The 20,218-nt window shown below is 33.7% G+C and overlaps 2 long non-coding RNA genes across 3 annotated transcripts in view; one reads left to right on the top strand and one right to left on the bottom strand.

Annotated features, from left to right (window-relative positions):
• Nucleotides 1–20,218, top strand: part of LOC146993172 (uncharacterized) — an 880,419-nt gene that overhangs the window by 412,995 nt on the left and 447,206 nt on the right. The gene's annotated exons all lie outside the window — the stretch shown is intronic.
• The window catches only part of LOC146993174 (uncharacterized), a 382,674-nt gene continuing 366,999 nt past the window's right edge, over nucleotides 4,544–20,218 (bottom strand). The window contains exon 5 of the long non-coding RNA XR_015038633.1: nucleotides 4,544–4,710. This is a non-coding gene — a long non-coding RNA (uncharacterized LOC146993174). The remainder of the gene's footprint in view (nucleotides 4,711–20,218) is intronic.

The raw sequence follows: 20,218 nt of genomic DNA, 5'->3' as shown, positions 1-20,218 counted from the left end.
TTCGGCGAGAAATGTTTAAAAGACTACAGCAGGCTCCAATTAAAATCTCGTCAACAGAAGCTCACCGAAACGCTTCAGGAGCTCGCCACGGATGTTGAAAGGCTGTCACATGACGCCTTTTCGGAGTGCCCGACAGAAACAAGGGAAATCCTGTCCCTGCAATATTTCATCGATGGCATCCGGGACCCTGAAATACAGAAAGCACTGCGAATGGCGGATGTTAAAGATCTGAAAAGCGCTTTAGTGTATGCCATGAAATTTGAGGCAGCCCAGCAAGCCACCCGTCGAGACCGCCATCCAGTCAGAGCTGCTCAAGTCCACGACCCAGGGGACCAATTGATGGCTCGTTTAGATGATTTATCCAGACAAGTCGATGCTTTGATACGGAGTAGCAGTGGGAACAAAGTGGCTGTAAGATGTTGGAGATGTGGTTCTGAAGGTCACCTACGACGGCATTGCAGAACACCCCAGGGCACGGATAATAAAATGGATGAGTTGACAAGACCAGTGAATGCTTTAAGACGGAATAGTGGTGAAACAAAACCGACCCTAAAGTGCTGGAATTGCGGTGTTGAAGGCCACCTACGAAGGAACTGCAGAACTCCCCAGAGCACGGAAAATAAGGCATACGATTTAAACAGACAATTAAATGCCACGGGAAGGAAAAGGACTGACAAGAAACCAAAGTGCTGGAACTGTGGAGCTGAAGGCCACGTACGAAAGAATTGCAGAACACCCCAGGGTACGAAAATTGAGACAATTTCTGAGCAACGACGCAGGAAACAAATTAATGACCATATCAAGGAACGGAGGTTGCCAGATAATGAAAAACCCTGTTTTAAAGCGCTTAAGATCTCTATAGTGAGTGGCAACAATAACGGACTGTCCATCAATGGGAATATCGATGGAGTTCCTTGCAATATGATCATTGACACAGGAGCTAATGTTACCATCATTAGGAAAGATTTAGCTGAAAAGTTTAAAGATAAACTTATTTGGACGCCATCCTGTGTTACCCTTCAGACTGCGTCTGGTGACAAGATCGACATAACTGGGAAGTTAAACGTAAACATCACGTTTGGAAGTGCCGCCTACCATCACACGACATATGTGGCGGATATTACAGATCCATGCATACTCGGATTGGACTTTTTAAGGAAATACAATTTTTCCTTAGACTTGAAAAACAACAAACTGCTTTCAGGATCTGAAGACATGACTATCCATCCTAAGAAGGGATCCTCACCTGGAAATGCCAACGCTTTGTCCGAAAGAACCAGCTCGAGAAACAGTCGAAATCATGCTAGGGTCGAAAAGAAACACCAGACTACCAGCTATTCTCCATCTCATATGCTCTTCGGTCGAGACCTTCGTCTGCCTTGTGACCGCCTGTTTCATCGCCGTACGGATGCGCCTTCATCGCCTGAGGAACACATCCAAGATGTCAAGGCCCGTTTTGAAGTGATGCACCGTTCCGCACGAAAGCGAGTGAACTTGGCGACGGAGAAAGTGAAGACCAGATACAACGCGAGAGCTACTGGACATAGATTCAACAAAAGAGACAAGGTGTGGTTGTGGAACCCGATTCAACGAAAAGGACTGAGTCCTAAATTACAGTCACTTTCGGATGGTCCATATACAGTGCTGAACACGAATGACGTCGTGGTTCGGATCCGTGAATCTTCGAACACTTACGACAGGTTAGCTCATTACTATGGCCATAGTACGTAATGTAAATAATTGTAAATAGTATCAGACCATGGTCCTTTTTGTTTATAAATGTGTATTTAGTATTTGATTTGTATTTAGTAATTGATTTGCATTTAGTATTTGATTTGTATTTAGTATTAGTTTTGTATTTAGTATTTGATAGCATTTGATTTGTTTAAGTTAGTTATTGCATTTATTGTTTATATTGTTTGATTTTGTAATGTAATGTTTATGCCTCAGTTGCATTTATGCCACAGTTGTAAGTTTAGCTTCCTGTCCAGGGATTCTACTGCCCGGGACGTGCAGTCCTTGGGAAGGGGGCAGTGTTACGAATTTGGTATTTAAAAAAAAAAGCTAATGTTAGTTCAATTATAAATTAAATGGTTTTATTTCTCGCGCAGTGCAGCGCGTGACGAATATTAAAAGAAAGCTAAGCTGGAAAATTGAAAATACAAGAGCGCGTGCATTAAATAAATAAATATCTCTTTTTGATTTCGAGAAAGTACTGGAAAATTCTAGCGCGAGATTTTAAAATCTTATAAAAGGAGGAAAACATCTCAGTTTGTAATAGTTGCTTAGTTTGTTGTTGTTTAGAAAACTGCCGTTGTTGATTATAGCGAATTCGCGGATTAGCGTTTTTTAGCTGTTTTGAATTACGTTCTATTGTACATTTAAGTAGTTAAAAGATAACTAATGTGAGATATTGTGATACTGCATGATAATTTGAGAAAATTTAAGCATTTCTGTTGTGATAATAATAAATTTTTGTTCATTTTTCATCGGACTTGTGAATTCATTTCATAACGAATCCGTACGTACACAACAATATGATTTCCCTGTATTTAATTTTCATCTTGCTGAATTTTTTTTGTAGATAATACAAAGAGTATACCTTTTCTTTAAGATATTATACCACACATTTTTATACTTTGTGTAATGCACTTATAACTGAAATATTAAAAGTGCAATATAGAATTGCAGCTAGCCAAAATTTTATAAACTTAAAATTGGCTCCCATTAAGTTAAAGTTGTTAATAACTGCACCAAGGGAAGGAATGCAATTTTATTTCTTTGTCTGTATTTGGTTTCATTTTCATATAGAAAGAGTTAAAAATAGGTTACCTAGGTAACAAAATTTAAACACACATTTTCAGGAAAAATTACAGAATAACAGATTTTGTTTCCCTGAAGACACAACAGCTCGCTATTCCAGCTATGATACAGACTGCATACTGTCATAGAGAAATTCCTTTCTTAAACAGGGAATTCATATACTTTAATCTGTTTTTACACAAGTACTGTTTATGACCAATCCATGGTCCAGGAGTAAAATGCTACACCCATCTAAATTTTTATTATTTCCGGTCATCTGTATACACTGTTTACCTATCACGACTAAACTCCCAATCTGCATTCCAAATAACTCATACCGTTCTTCAAGTCATATTTCGTAGTCTATCATTTTTGATACGGAAGGTACTTGCTGAGCGCAGACTTGTAAAGCATGATTTCGCGTATAGCAGTACCTTAAAGGATCCCATTTTATTTGTCCACTGCTAGAATTTCATTCATACGTGGAGCAACATTCATCCATCAACACCGGAAAGAATTTATCTGCTACTTTAAACAATTTCCATCGACTGAAAATGAAGTCTGAAAAATTTTACAAATTTCAAAAGCAATCGATGCCGAAGAATTTTCACATATGGAAGACAGAGAAGTCAAACAATGAATCAGAAAATTACAAAAGAAGAATTGGGGTCTTATAAAACCCCTTGATAATAAAAGCGCTCATTATGAAGAAGAGCTTTTAACTGAAGATAAGATGAAGAAATTGTTAAATAACACAAAAAGCAATGTCTGATCTTCTAGCGAAGAATTACCCAATTAAAGAAAAAACAGGTGCTCTTTACAGCGGCACACATACAGTTGCATCAATCATTCTTATAAGCAAAAGACATCAGCTTTCTCAAAAAATATTTCTGTCATGCATTTGCCAAGAGAACGGAAAGAAGTCCAAAACAAACTTTCAGAGTGCTTTGCAAAACAAAGTGGAAAGTTATTCTGCAGAGTTTTACTTCGATAATAATAAAACATCTCTGATTTGATTTCAAAACGAATTTTTATTTGTGAAATCAATTTTAAATACATCTTCGCAAATAGGTTCATAAAACCTCCATATATGCCAAAATAGTTCAGATTAAGGGGAAAATAAAATAAAGTATGCTTAAAACAACTAATAAAAAGCACATTTTGAGCAGCCTTAACAGAAGACAATTTGGCCCCACTAACTTTCATTACGAATACTCATTAAATTTTTATTTACATTTCTTTTTTGTTCAACATTTAACTTTCAATGGTTTTAAGAGAAACAGCACTTGATAGACAGACTCTAAATTCGGAAAAAACTGAAACAAAATTGGTTTATACACAGGCAGAGTAATTACACTGACCTGTTGGGAAGAGAAGACCCCGTTGGACAAGGAAAATATTAGGCTAGACAGAGAGGAAAATGCTTACCCTCCTCCTCGTAATGGGAAAGGAGGCCACTTGGGAAAAAATTACACTACAGCAGTAATTTTCAAACCACTAAGAAGCAACAGAACTCTAACAAATTTCAGACTTCGGATAATTATAGTGTGATTCACAGTTCAACCTCACTTCGAATATTACAATACAATATAAAGAAAGAACCAATTCAGACACTTCAATATGGAATTCAAAACCTAAGAAATTAATGCATAGACGCTACCCTAAACGTTAAAACATAATGTGAAGCGTTCACGTAAAATAAATAAGTAGTAAAACTCCAATATAAAGCAACATGTGAAAAGGGACCTACAAATTATAACATTCAAGGATTTCTAGTGAAAATAAAGTTAATATAAAACAAGAATTACCAGCCACAGATGTCTTTTTGCTCTGCACTATTTCTCCATTCTTTTTCTTTCATGATATGTTCTGCAATCCAAGAGTGCACAAAAATGATGACAAATTACACTAGAAGAGGCCAAGGATGGGGGAAGGAATCATTAGATTTTAACTACTTTGAAATTAAAGAATATCTATACACAAAGAGAAATATCTAATATTGTTTCTTAATATATAAAACTTCGAAAGTAGCCTTCTTTGTTTTAAATTCCAGCAATGTGCTACATTGTTACTAAAATCATGATTGCAGTCGATAGAAAAGCAAATGATTTTCCTTATACGACAGAAGTACACTAAGCGAAAGAGGTTTTTAATGTATGGGTACAACATGAACAACGAAAGAAAAAAAAAATTATACAGTTATTACAGATACACAGAATAAAAGGGAAAATGATCTTTGAGAAAAGTAAATAATTTTAGCGCAGGTACAAAAATGGCACCGAAAGTCAATAAGCAGGTAATTTTAAATGACAAATAAACAAAATAAACTTTACTGTTAGCTTTGAAGCAGGTGTTGTATATAAAACTATCTTAATTCACACACAGAATTAGTGACATAACAGATCAAAAAAGAGTAAGAATCAAACTCGCAATATATTGACATTAAAAGAGCTATACATATATACTTTTATAGCATTTTTTTTTTTTTTTTTTTTTTTTTTAAGAAAGGGCTCAAAAACACCATTCTAAAAACAGATTTCGAAAAACATCTTGGAAAGAAAAGTCATAAACCATAAAATAAATATTTCATTCAGAATTTTAACGCAAGAACCCTTTCTAATTTTAAGTTCTTTACTTAGGTACACTCATCCATGAGAGAGGACAGCTTAGTCCAATGTACAAGAAATTATCCTGTAATATTACCACGTGACTTTAATGAAATTATAGCAATATTTCACTCAGTTAAAGAACATATTGTCCAGCTGCCCGGGTTCGAGCCCAGCTTTAATACAGCAAGCCAAAACACATCAAATCCCATTGAATGATATACCATTTTTAAATGTTGCAAAAAATTTTAAAAAAATTTCGTGAATGAGCTATTGCAATTACCTATATACTAAAATTTTGACCAAAAATTCAACAAAACTAAGATAGTCTTTTTTTCTTTCGAAGGAATCAAAGTCATATACTAATGGAGGGATGCTCAACTTATTGTACTATAAAACCTAAACATAGGAATGAAATTTTGTCAGCTATGTGAGATGTCGAATACCGAGAATTCCATAAATTGTAGATTAGAACATACCTCTCAAAACACACGAAAGGTAAAACACAATTCAAATACTTTACTTTTAGTCTTGAAGCAGATGTTCTATATTAAACTGTCTTAGCTCACATACAGAATTAGTAATATAATAGCTCAAAATGTTGTAAGAAACAAACACGCATTATATAAACATTAAAAAAAAATCTACATACATTTATTAGTGTTACGAGGGTTTATTCTGAAATATTATAACGTCACTTGCAGTGAAGATAGAAATTTTCACTCAGGGAAGGGACATTCTGTCTGGCTGCCTGGGTTCCATCCCAACTTCTGTTACAAAAGTTTCATAGAAGAATTTTAAAAATCTAGAAACGAAACTTATGAAGAAATTATTGTCCATTATTGGTTCTATGATTTAGTCATTCTTACAGACATAATAACTAAAATCTTAAACTTGACGGGGGAAAGAACTAAACTAAAGTTTTTGAATTTAAGGGTATTTTAAATTAATTTTAAATCAGAATTAATTTTGTAAAAATATTACACAAATATAAGGAATATACATTTTTACCATAATGCAATATACATTTGGCCACTTTGAAAATCTGGAGAACTAAAGCGTGAAATATAAGAAAACTGAAACAAACATTTGGAAAATCTCATCGAGCTTAAATTAGTTTCTAAATTAGATGTTTTGAGTGTATTTAAAATTAGGCCAACTACTACGTTCACTTCAAACCCATTACATAAAACTAGTATTTAAGAAAAATGGTAAAAGATCGCAAATATGTTAACAATTCTACTGATCTAGAAATAGAAATAACTGGTTTTCATTCTAATTAAGATGAAGAATATCACAAAAAGCCATTTGAATAGTCCTAGATCAGAAAAATCATGAACTGTTAAACTTTTAAAAAGATAAATTTCTGCTTTCGATCTACTTAAAAATGTGAAAGAGGATTTTCAACAACAAGAAAGAGGATTTTCAACAACAAACTTGTTAAAATCAATGTTCAGATACAGAATAACAAACAAGCATCCGGACGACTGCATGAATTTAGCAATAACATCGCATGTACCAGAGGGAGAAAAAAAAAACTCTCAGAAGAAATGCAATGTTAAATTTCACATTAAAATATTGTTACGAATTTGGTATTTAAAAAAAAAAGCTAATGTTAGTTCAATTATAAATTAAATGGTTTTATTTCTCGCGCAGTGCAGCGCGTGACGAATATTAAAAGAAAGCTAAGCTGGAAAATTGAAAATACAAGAGCGCGTGCATTAAATAAATAAATATCTCTTTTTGATTTCGAGAAAGTACTGGAAAATTCTAGCGCGTGATTTTAAAATCTTATAAAAGGAGGAAAACATCTCAGTTTGTAGTAGTTGCTTAGTTTGTTGTTGTTTAGAAAACTGCCGTTGTTGATTATAGCGAATTCGCGGATTAGCGTTCTTTAGCTGTTTTGAATTACGTTCTATTGTACATTTAAGTAGTTAAAAGATAACTACTGTGAGATATTGTGATACTGCATGATAATTTGAGAAAATTTAAGCATTTCTGTTGTGATAATAATAAATTTTTGTTCATTTTTCATCGGACTTGTGCATTCATTTCATAACGAATCCGTACGTACACAACAATTTTTGGTGGCAGCGGTGGGATTTGAATGCCAATAACAAGAGCGATGGAAGAGCAATTAAGGCATTTAATATCAGCCTTTGCCTCATTTAAAGAAGAAATGAAATTGGGCCAGGAATCCCTCAAGGAAGAAATGAAAGCGGCACAGGAACAAATGAAGTTGGGCCAGGAATCCGTTAAAGGAGAAATGAAATTGGGCCAGGAATCCGTTAAGGAAGAGATGAAATCTCTTAAAAATGAGATGAAAGCAGGTCAGGACGAAATGAAAAGAGAAATTACCTGCGTAATAGAAAATAAATTTGAGGCTATGGAAGGCAGAATAGACGCGGTTGAAACTAAAGTTGGACAAATAGAAGAAAGAGTTTCTTCGGTAAAAGAACAAGTAGAAGAAAGAATTTCTTCTGTAAAAGAACATATAGAAGAGAGAGTTTCTGCCGTCGAACAACAAATTGATGATAGGGTTTCTGCTGCCGTTGCCAAAGAAGTTGACAGCCTAAAGAAGTGCATAGCGACGGTAGGAAACAATTCTGAAGGTTTCAAATTTTTATCGATGCCTGCTCGTTCCGTTCTGAAACTATCTACATATGATGGGAAGACCTCCTGGCAGGTGTATAGGACACAATTTTCTATCGTTGCGGATGCGAATGGATGGGATTCCCAAGCTAAGGCCTGTCATCTCGCCGCTTCTCTGAGAGCAGACGCAGCGGATATCCTGCAGACGCTTCCCGAAAATCAAAGGCTAGATTTCGAAGCTCTATCCGGCGCTTTGGAGCTGCGCTTCGGCGAGAAATGTTTAAAAGACTACAGCAGGCTCCAATTAAAATCTCGTCAACAGAAGCTCACCGAAACGCTTCAGGAGCTCGCCACGGATGTTGAAAGGCTGTCACATGACGCCTTTTCGGAGTGCCCGACAGAAACAAGGGAAATCCTGTCCCTGCAATATTTCATCGATGGCATCCGGGACCCTGAAATACAGAAAGCACTGCGAATGGCGGATGTTAAAGATCTGAAAAGCGCTTTAGTGTATGCCATGAAATTTGAGGCAGCCCAGCAAGCCACCCGTCGAGACCGCCATCCAGTCAGAGCTGCTCAAGTCCACGACCCAGGGGACCAATTGATGGCTCGTTTAGATGATTTATCCAGACAAGTCGATGCTTTGATACGGAGTAGCAGTGGGAACAAAGTGGCTGTAAGATGTTGGAGATGTGGTTCTGAAGGTCACCTACGACGGCATTGCAGAACACCCCAGGGCACGGATAATAAAATGGATGAGTTGACAAGACCAGTGAATGCTTTAAGACGGAATAGTGGTGAAACAAAACCGACCCTAAAGTGCTGGAATTGCGGTGTTGAAGGCCACCTACGAAGGAACTGCAGAACTCCCCAGAGCACGGAAAATAAGGCATACGATTTAAACAGACAATTAAATGCCACGGGAAGGAAAAGGACTGACAAGAAACCAAAGTGCTGGAACTGTGGAGCTGAAGGCCACGTACGAAAGAATTGCAGAACACCCCAGGGTACGAAAATTGAGACAATTTCTGAGCAACGACGCAGGAAACAAATTAATGACCATATCAAGGAACGGAGGTTGCCAGATAATGAAAAACCCTGTTTTAAAGCGCTTAAGATCTCTATAGTGAGTGGCAACAATAACGGACTGTCCATCAATGGGAATATCGATGGAGTTCCTTGCAATATGATCATTGACACAGGAGCTAATGTTACCATCATTAGGAAAGATTTAGCTGAAAAGTTTAAAGATAAACTTATTTGGACGCCATCCTGTGTTACCCTTCAGACTGCGTCTGGTGACAAGATCGACATAACTGGGAAGTTAAACGTAAACATCACGTTTGGAAGTGCCGCCTACCATCACACGACATATGTGGCGGATATTACAGATCCATGCATACTCGGATTGGACTTTTTAAGGAAATACAATTTTTCCTTAGACTTGAAAAACAACAAACTGCTTTCAGGATCTGAAGACATGACTATCCATCCTAAGAAGGGATCCTCACCTGGAAATGCCAACGCTTTGTCCGAAAGAACCAGCTCGAGAAACAGTCGAAATCATGCTAGGGTCGAAAAGAAACACCAGACTACCAGCTATTCTCCATCTCATATGCTCTTCGGTCGAGACCTTCGTCTGCCTTGTGACCGCCTGTTTCATCGCCGTACGGATGCGCCTTCATCGCCTGAGGAACACATCCAAGATGTCAAGGCCCGTTTTGAAGTGATGCACCGTTCCGCACGAAAGCGAGTGAACTTGGCGACGGAGAAAGTGAAGACCAGATACAACGCGAGAGCTACTGGACATAGATTCAACAAAAGAGACAAGGTGTGGTTGTGGAACCCGATTCAACGAAAAGGACTGAGTCCTAAATTACAGTCACTTTCGGATGGTCCATATACAGTGCTGAACACGAATGACGTCGTGGTTCGGATCCGTGAATCTTCGAACTCTTACGACAGGTTAGCTCATTACTATGGCCATAGTACGTAATGTAAATAATTGTAAATAGTATCAGACCATGGTCCTTTTTGTTTATAAATGTGTATTTAGTATTTGATTTGTATTTAGTAATTGATTTGCATTTAGTATTTGATTTGTATTTAGTATTAGTTTTGTATTTAGTATTTGATAGCATTTGATTTGTTTAAGTTAGTTATTGCATTTATTGTTTATATTGTTTGATTTTGTAATGTAATGTTTATGCCTCAGTTGCATTTATGCCACAGTTGTAAGTTTAGCTTCCTGTCCAGGGATTCTACTGCCCGGGACGTGCAGTCCTTGGGAAGGGGGCAGTGTTACGAATTTGGTATTTAAAAAAAAAAGCTAATGTTAGTTCAATTATAAATTAAATGGTTTTATTTCTCGCGCAGTGCAGCGCGTGACGAATATTAAAAGAAAGCTAAGCTGGAAAATTGAAAATACAAGAGCGCGTGCATTAAATAAATAAATATCTCTTTTTGATTTCGAGAAAGTAATGGAAAATTCTAGCGCGTGATTTTAAAATCTTATAAAAGGAGGAAAACATCTCAGTTTGTAATAGTTGCTTAGTTTGTTGTTGTTTAGAAAACTGCCGTTGTTGATTATAGCGAATTCGCGGATTAGCGTTTTTTAGCTGTTTTGAATTACGTTCTATTGTACATTTAAGTAGTTAAAAGATAACTACTGTGAGATATTGTGATACTGCATGATAATTTGAGAAAATTTAAGCATTTCTGTTGTGATAATAATAAATTTTTGTTCATTTTTCATCGGACTTGTGCATTCATTTCATAACGAATCCGTACGTACACAACAATATGATTTCCCTGTATTTAATTTTCATCTTGCTGAATTTTTTTTGTAGATAATACAAAGAGTATACCTTTTCTTTAAGATATTATACCACACATTTTTATACTTTGTGTAATGCACTTATAACTGAAATATTAAAAGTGCAATATAGAATTGCAGCTAGCCAAAATTTTATAAACTTAAAATTGGCTCCCATTAAGTTAAAGTTGTTAATAACTGCACCAAGGGAAGGAATGCAATTTTATTTCTTTGTCTGTATTTGGTTTCATTTTCATATAGAAAGAGTTAAAAATAGGTTACCTAGGTAACAAAATTTAAACACACATTTTCAGGAAAAATTACAGAATAACAGATTTTGTTTCCCTGAAGACACAACAGCTCGCTATTCCAGCTATGATACAGACTGCATACTGTCATAGAGAAATTCCTTTCTTAAACAGGGAATTCATATACTTTAATCTGTTTTTACACAAGTACTGTTTATGACTAATCCATGGTCCAGGAGTAAAATGCTACACCCATCTAAATTTTTATTATTTCCGGTCATCTGTATACACAGTTTACCTATCACGACTAAACTCCCAATCTGCATTCCAAATAACTCATACCGTTCTTCAAGTCATATTTCGTAGTCTATCATTTTTGATACGGAAGGTACTTGCTGAGCGCAGACTTGTAAAGCATGATTTCGCGTATAGCAGTACCTTAAAGGATCCCATTTTATTTGTCCACTGCTAGAATTTCATTCATACGTGGAGCAACATTCATCCATCAACACCGGAAAGAATTTATCTGCTACTTTAAACAATTTCCATCGACTGAAAATGAAGTCTGAAAAATTTTACAAATTTCAAAAGCAATCGATGCCGAAGAATTTTCACATATGGAAGACAGAGAAGTCAAACAATGAATCAGAAAATTACAAAAGAAGAATTGGGGTCTTATAAAACCCCTTGATAATAAAAGCGCTCATTATGAAGAAGAGCTTTTAACTGAAGATAAGATGAAGAAATTGTTAAATAACACAAAAAGCAATGTCTGATCTTGTACCGAAGAATTACCCAATTAAAGAAAAAACATGTGCTCTTTACAGCGGCACGCATACAGTTGCATCAATCATTCTTATAAGCAAAAGACATCAGCTTTCTCAAAAAATATTTGTGTCATTCATTTGCCAAGAGAACGGAAAGAAGTCCAAAAGAAACTTTCAGAGTGCTTTGCAAAACAAAGTGGAAAGTTATTCTGCAGAATTTTACTTCGATAATAATAAAACATCTCTGATTTGATTTCAAAACGAATTTTTATTTGTGAAATCAATTTTAAATACATCTTCGCAAATAGGTTCATAAAACCTCCATATATGCCAAAATAGTTCAGATTAAGGGGAAAATAAAATAAAGTATGCTTAAAACAACTAATAAAAAGCACATTTTGAGCAGCCTTAACAGAAGACAATTTGGCCCCACTAACTTTCATTACGAATACTCATTAAATTTTTATTTACATTTCTTTTTTGTTCAACATTTAACTTTCAATGGTTTTAAGAGAAACAGCACTTGATAGACAGACTCTAAATTCGGAAAAAACTGAAACAAAATTGGTTTATACACAGGCAGAGTAATTACACTGACCTGTTGGGAAGAGAAGACCCCGTTGGACAAGGAAAATATTAGGCTAGACAGAGAGGAAAATGCTTACCCTCCTCCTCGTAATGGGAAAGGAGGCCACTTGGGAAAAAATTACACTACAGCAGTAATTTTGAAACCACTAAGAAGCAACAGAACTCTAACAAATTTCAGACTTCTGATAATTATAGTGTGATTCACAGTTCAACCTCACTTCGAATATTACAATACAATATAAAGAAAGAACCAATTCAGACACTTCAATATGGAATTCAAAACCTAAGAAATTAATGCATAGACGCTACCCTAAACGTTAAAACATAATGTGAAGCGTTCACGTAAAATAAATAAGTAGTAAAACTCCAATATAAAGCAACATGTGAAAAGGGACCTACAAATTATAACATTCAAGCATTTCTAGTGAAAATAAAGTTAATATAAAACAAGAATTACCAGCCACAGATGTCTTTTTGCTCTGCACTATTTCTCCATTCTTTTTCTTTCATGATATGTTCTGCAATCCAAGAGTGCACAAAAATGATGACAAATTATACTAGAAGAGGCCAAGGATGGGGGAAGGAATCATTAGATTTTAACTACTTTGAAATTAAAGAATATCTATACTCAAAGAGAAATATCTAATATTGTTTCTTAATATATAAAACTTCGAAAGTAGCCTTCTTTGTTTTAAATTCCAGCAATGTGCTACATTGTTACTAAAATCATGATTGCAGTCGATAGAAAAGCAAATGATTTTCCTTATACGACAGAAGTACAGTAAGCGAAAGAGGTTTTTAATGTATGGGTACAACATGAACAATGAAAGAAAAAAAAATTATACAGTTATTACAGATACACAGAATAAAAGGGAAAATGACCTTTGAGAAAAGTAAATAATTTTAGCGCAGGTACAAAAATGGAACCTAAAGTCAATAAGCAGGTAATTTTAAATGACAAATAAACAAAATAAACTTTACTGTTAGCTTTGAAGCAGGTGTTATATATAAAACTATCTTAATTCACACACAGAATTAGTGACATAACAGATCAAAAAAGAGTAAGAATCAAACTCGCAATATATTGACATTAAAACAGCTATACATATATACTTTTATAGCTTTTTTTTTTTTTTTTTTTTTTTTTTTCAAGAAAGGGCTCAAAAACACCATTCTAAAAACAGATTTCGAAAAACATCTTGGAAACAAAAGTCATAAACCATAAAATAAATATTTCATTCAGAATTTTAACGCAAGAACCCTTTCTAATTTTAAGTTCTTTACTTAGGTACACTCATCCATGAGAGAGGACAACTTAGTCCAATGTACAAGAAATTATCCTGTAATATTACCACGTGACTTTAATGAAATTATAGCAATATTTCACTCAGGGAAAGAACATATTGTCCAGCTGCCCGGCTTCGAGCCCAGCTTTAATACAGTAAGCCAAAACACATCAAATGCCATTGAATGATATACCATTTTGAAATGTTGCAAAAAATTTAAATAAAATTTCGTGAATGAGCTATTGCAATTACCTATATACTAAAATTTTGACCAAAAATTCAACAAAACTAAGATAGTCTTTTTTTCTTTTGAAGGAATCAAAGTCATATACTAATGGAGGGATGCTCAACTTATTGTACTATAAAACCTAAACATAGGAATGAAATTTTGTCAGCTATGTGAGATGTCCAATAATGAGAAATTCCATAAATTGTAGATTAGAACATACCTCTCAAAACACACGAAAGGTAAAACACAATTCAAATACTTTACTTTTAGTCTTGAAGCAGATGTTCCATATTAAACTGTCTTAGCTCACATACAGAATTAGTAATATAATAGCTGAAAATGTTGTAAGAACAAAACACGCATTATATAAACATTAAAAAAAGAATCTACATACATTTATTAGTGTTACGAGGGTTTGTTCTGAAATATTATAATGTCACTTTCAGTGAAATGATAGAAATTTTCACTCAGGGAAGGGACATTCTGTCTGGCTGCCTGGGTTCCATCCCAGCTTCTGTTACAAAAGTTTGATAGAAGAATTTTAAGAATCCACAAACGAAACTCATGAAGAAATTATTGACCATAATTGGTTCTACGATTTAGTCATTCTTACAGACATAATAACTAATATCTTAAACTTGAGCAGGGAAGAGAACTAAAGTGTTTGAATTTACGGGTATTTTAAATTAATTTTAAATCAGAATTAATTTTGTAAAAATATTACACAAATATAAGGAATATACATTTTTACCATAATGCAATATACATTTGGCCACTTTGAAAATCTGGAGAACTAAAGCGTGAAATATAAGAAAACTGAAACAAACATTTGGAAAATCTCATCGAGCTTAAATTAGTTTCTAAATTAGATGTTTTGAGTGTATTTAAAATTAGGCCAACTACTACGTTCACTTCAAACCCATTACATAAAACTAGTATTTAAGAAAAATGGTAAAAGATTGCAAACATGTTAACAATTCTACTGATCTAGAAATAGAAATAACTGGTTTTCATCCTAATTAAGATGAAGAATATCACAAAAAGCCATTTGAATAGTCCTAGAACAGAAAAATCATGAACTGTTAAACTTTTAAAAAGATAAATTTCTGCTTTCGATCTACTTAAAAATGTGAAAGAGGATTTTCAACAACAAACTTGTTAAAATCAATGTTCAGATACAGAATAACAAACAAACATCCGGACGACTGCATGGATTTAGCAATAACATCGCATGTACCAGAGGGAGAAAAAAAAAACTCTCAGAAGAAATGCAATGTTAAATTTCACATTAAAATATGATTTCCCTGTATTTAATTTTCATCTTGCTGAATTTTTTTGTAAATAATACAAAGAGTATACCTTTTCTTTAAGATATTATACCACACATTTTTATACTTTGTGTAATGCACTTATAACTTAAATATTAAAAGTGCAATATATAATTGCAGCTAGCCAAAATTTTATAAACTTAAAATTGGCTCCCATTAAGTTAAAGTTGTTAATAACTGCACCAAGGGAAGGAATGCAATTTTATTTCTTTGTCTGTATTTGGTTTCATTTTCATATAGAATGAGTTAAAAATAGGTTACCTAGGTAACAAAATTTAAACACACATTTTCAGGAAAAATTACAGAATAACAGATTTTGTTTCCCTGAAGACACAACACCTCGCTATTCCAGCTATGATACAGACTGCATACTGTCATAGAGAAATTCCTTTCTTAAACAGGGAATTCATATACTTTAATCTGTTTTTACACAAGTACTGTTTATGACCAATCCATGGTCCAGGAGTAAAATGCTACACCCATCTAAATTCTTATTATTTCCGGTCATCTGTATACACTGTTTACCTATTACGACTAAACTCCCAATCTGCATTGCAAATAACTCATACCGTTCTTCAAGTCATATTTCGTAGTCTATCATTTTTAATACGGAAGGTACTTGCTGAGCGCAGACTTGTAAAGCGTGACTTCGCGTATAGCAGTACCTTAAAGGATCCCATTTTATTTGTCCACTGGTAGAATTTCATTCATACGTGGAGCAACATTCATCCATCAACACCGGAAAGAATTTATCTGCTACTTTAAACAATTTCCATCGACTGAAAATGAAGTCTGAAAATCTTACAAATTTCAAAAGCAATCGATGCCGAAGAATTTTCACATATGGAAGACAGAGAAGTCAAACAATGAATCAGAAAATTACAAAAGAAGAATTGGGGTCTTATAAAACCCCTTGATAATAAAAGCGCTCATTATGAAGAAGAGCTTTTAACTGAAGATAAGATGAAGAAATTGTTAAATAACACAAAAAGCAATGTCTGATCTTCTAGCGAAGAAATACCCAATTAAAGAAAAAAGATGTGCTCTTTACAGCGGCACGCATACAGTTGCATCAATCATTCTTATAAGCAAAAGACATCAGCTTTCTCAAAAAATATTTCTTTCATGCATTTGCCAAGAGAACGGAAAGAAGTCCAAAAGAAACTTTCAGAGTGCTTTGCAAAACAAAGTGGAGAGTTATTCTCCAGAATTTTACTTCGATAATAATAAATCATCTCTGATTTGATTTCAAAACGAATTTTTATTTGTGAAATCAATTTTAAATAGATCTTCGCAAATAGGTTCATAAAACCTCCCAATATGCCAAAATAGTTCAGATTAAGGGGAAAATTTAATAAAGTATGCTTAAAACAACTAATAAAAAGCACATTTTGAGCAGCCTTAACAGAAGACAATTTGGCCCCACTAACTTTCATTACGAATACTCATTAAATTTTTATTTACATTTCTTTTTTGTTCAACATTTAACTTTCAATGGTTTTAAGAGAAACAGCACTTGATAGACAGACTCTAAATTCGGAAAAAACTGAAACAAAATTGGTTTATACACAGGCAGAGTAATTACACTGACCTGTTGGGAAGAGAAGACCCCGTTCGACAAGGAAAATATTAGGCCAGACAGAGAGGAAAATGCTTAGCCTCCTCCTCGTAATGCGAAAGGAGGCCACTTGGGAGAAAATTACACTACAGCAGTAATTTTCAAACCACTAAGAAGCAACAGAACTCTAACAAATTTCAGACTTCTGATAATTATAGTGTGATTCACAGTTCAACCTCACTTCGAATATTACAATAAAATAGAAAGAAAGAACCAATTCAGACACTTCAATATGGAATTCAAAACCTAAGAAATTAATGCATAGACGCTACCCTAAACAGTAAAACATAATGTGAAGCGTTCACGTAAAATAAATAAGTAGTAAAACTCCAATATAAAGCAACATGTGAAAAGGGACCTACAAATTATAACATTCAAGCATTTCTAGTGAAAATAAAGTTAATATAAAACAAGAATTACCAGCCACAGATGTCTTTTTGCTCTGCACTATTTCTCCATTCTTTTTCTTTCATGATATGTTCTGCAATCCAAGAGTGCACAAAAATGATGACAAATTATACTAGAAGAGGCCAAGGATGGGGGAAGGAATCATTAGATTTTAACTACTTTGAAATTAAAGAATATCTATGCACAAAGAGAAATATCTAATATTGTTTCTTAATATAGAAAACTTCGAAAGTAGCCTTCTTTGTTTTAAATTCCAGCAATGTGCTACATTGTTACTAAAATCATGATTGCAGTCGATAGAAAAGCAAATGATTTTCCTTATACGACAGAAGTACAGTAAGCGAAAGAGGTTTTTAATGTATGGGTACAACATGAACAATGAAAGAAAAAAAAATTCTACAGTTATTACAGATACACCGAATAAAAGGGAAAATGATCTTCGAGAAAAGTAAATAATTTTAGAGCAGGTACAAAAATGGCACCGAAAGTCAATAAGCAGGTAATTTTAAATGACAAATAAACAAAATAAACTTTACTGTTAGCTTTGAAGCAGGTTTTATATATAAAACTATCTTAATTCACACACAGAATTAGTGACATAACAGATCAAAAAAGAGTAAGAATCAAACTCGCAATATATTGACATTAAAACAGCTATACATATATACTTTTATAGCTTTTTTTTTTTTTTTTTTTTTTCAAGAAAGGGCTCAAAAACACCATTCTAAAAACAGATTTCGAAAAACATCTTGGAAACAAAAGTCATAAACCATAAAATAAATATTTCATTCAGAATTTTAACGCAAGAACCCTTTCTAATTTTAAGTTCTTTACTTAGGTACACTCATCCATGAGAGAGGACAACTTAGTCCAATGTACAAGAAATTATCCTGTAATATTCCCACGTGACTTTAATGAAATTATAGCAATATTTCACTCAGGGAAAGAACATATTGTCCAGCTGCCCGGGTTCGAGCCCAGCTTTAATACAGTAAGCCAAAACACATCAAATGCCATTGAATGATATACCATTTTTAAATGTTGCAAAAAATTTAAATAAAATTTCGTGAATGAGCTATTGCAATTACCTATATACTAAAATTTTGACCAAAAATTCAACAAAACTAAGATAGTCTTTTTTTCTTTTGAAGGAATCAAAGTCATATACTAATGGAGGGATGCTCAACTTATTGTACTATAAAACCTAAACATAGGAATGAAATTTTGTCAGCTATGTGAGATGTCCAATACCGAGAAATTCCATAAATTGTAGATTAGAACATACCTCTCAAAACACACGAAAGGTAAAACACAATTCAAATACTTTACTTTTAGTCTTGAAGCAGATGTTCTATATTAAACTGTCTTAGCTCACATACAGAATTAGTAATATAATAGCTGAAAATGTTGTAAGAACCAAACACGCATTATATAAACATTAAAAAAAGAATCTACATACATTTATTAGTGTTACGAGGGTTTGTTCTGAAATATTATAATGTCACTTTCAGTGAAATGATAGAAATTTTCACTCAGGGAAGGGACATTCTGTCTGGCTGCCTGGGTTCCATCCCAGCTTCTGTTACAAAAGCTTCATAGAAGAATTTTAAAAATCTAGAAACGAAACTTATGAAGAAATTATTGTCCATTATTGGTTCTATGATTTAGTCATTCTTACAGACATAATAACTAAAATCTTAAACTTGAGGGGGGGGGACAAGTAAACTAAAGTTTTTGAATTTAAGGGTATTTTAAATTAATTTTAAATCAGAATTAATTTTGTAAAAATATTACACAAATATAAGGAATATACATTTTTACCATAATGCAATATACATTTGGCCACTTTGAAAATCTGGAGAACTAAAGCGTGAAATATAAGAAAACGGAAACAAACATTTGGAAAATCTCATCGAGCTTAAATTAGTTTCTAAATTAGATGTTTTGAGTGTATTTAAAATTAGGCCAACTACTACGTTCACTTCAAACCCATTACATAAAACTAGTATTTAAGAAAAATGGTAAAAGATTGCAAACATGTTAACAATTCTACTGACCTAGAAATAGAAATAAGTGGTTTTCATCCTAATTAAGATGAAGAATATCACAAAAAGCCATTTGAATAGTCCTAGATCAGAAAAATCATGAACTGTTAAACTTTTAAAAAGATAAATTTCTGCTTTCGATCTACTTAAAAATGTCAAAGAGGATTTTCAACAACAAACTTGTTAAAATCAATGTTCAGATACAGAATAACAAACAAACATCCGGACGACTGCATGGATTTAGCAATAACATCGCATGTACCAGAGGGAGAAAAAAAAACTCTCAGAAGAAATGCAATGTTAAATTTCACATTAAAATATGATTTCCCTGTATTTAATTTTCATCTTGCTGAATTTTTTTGTAAATAATACAAAGAGTATACCTTTTCTTTAAGATATTATACCACACATTTTTATACTTTGTGTAATGCACTTATAACTGAAATATTAAAAGTGCAATATATAATTGCAGCTAGCCAAAATTTTATAAACTTAAAATTGGCTCCCATTAAGTTAAAGTTGTTAATAACTGCACCAAGGGAAGGAATGCAATTTTATTTCTTTGTCTGTATTTGGTTTCATTTTCATATAGAATGAGTTAAAAATAGGTTACCTAGGTAACAAAATTTAAACACACATTTTCAGGAAAAATTACAGAATAACAGATTTTGTTTCCCTGAAGACACAACACCTCGCTATTCCAGCTATGCTACAGACTGCATACTGTCATAGAGAAATTCCTTTCTTAAACAGGGAATTCATATACTTTAATCTGTTTTTACACAAGTACTGTTTATGACTAATCCATGGTCCAGGAGTAAAATACTTTATAGTACACCCATCTAAATTTTTATTATTTCCGGTCATCTGTATAGACTGTTTACCT

The sequence above is a fragment of the Stegodyphus dumicola genome, chromosome X1 (assembly GCF_044657685.1).
Source record: "Stegodyphus dumicola isolate Sdum_Otavi_A_Nest chromosome X1, ASM4465768v1".
NCBI classification, from domain to species: Eukaryota; Metazoa; Arthropoda; class Arachnida; order Araneae; family Eresidae; genus Stegodyphus; species Stegodyphus dumicola.
The sequence above is the reverse complement of the archived record's forward strand: the minus strand, read 5'-3'. Positions and strand labels throughout refer to the sequence as shown.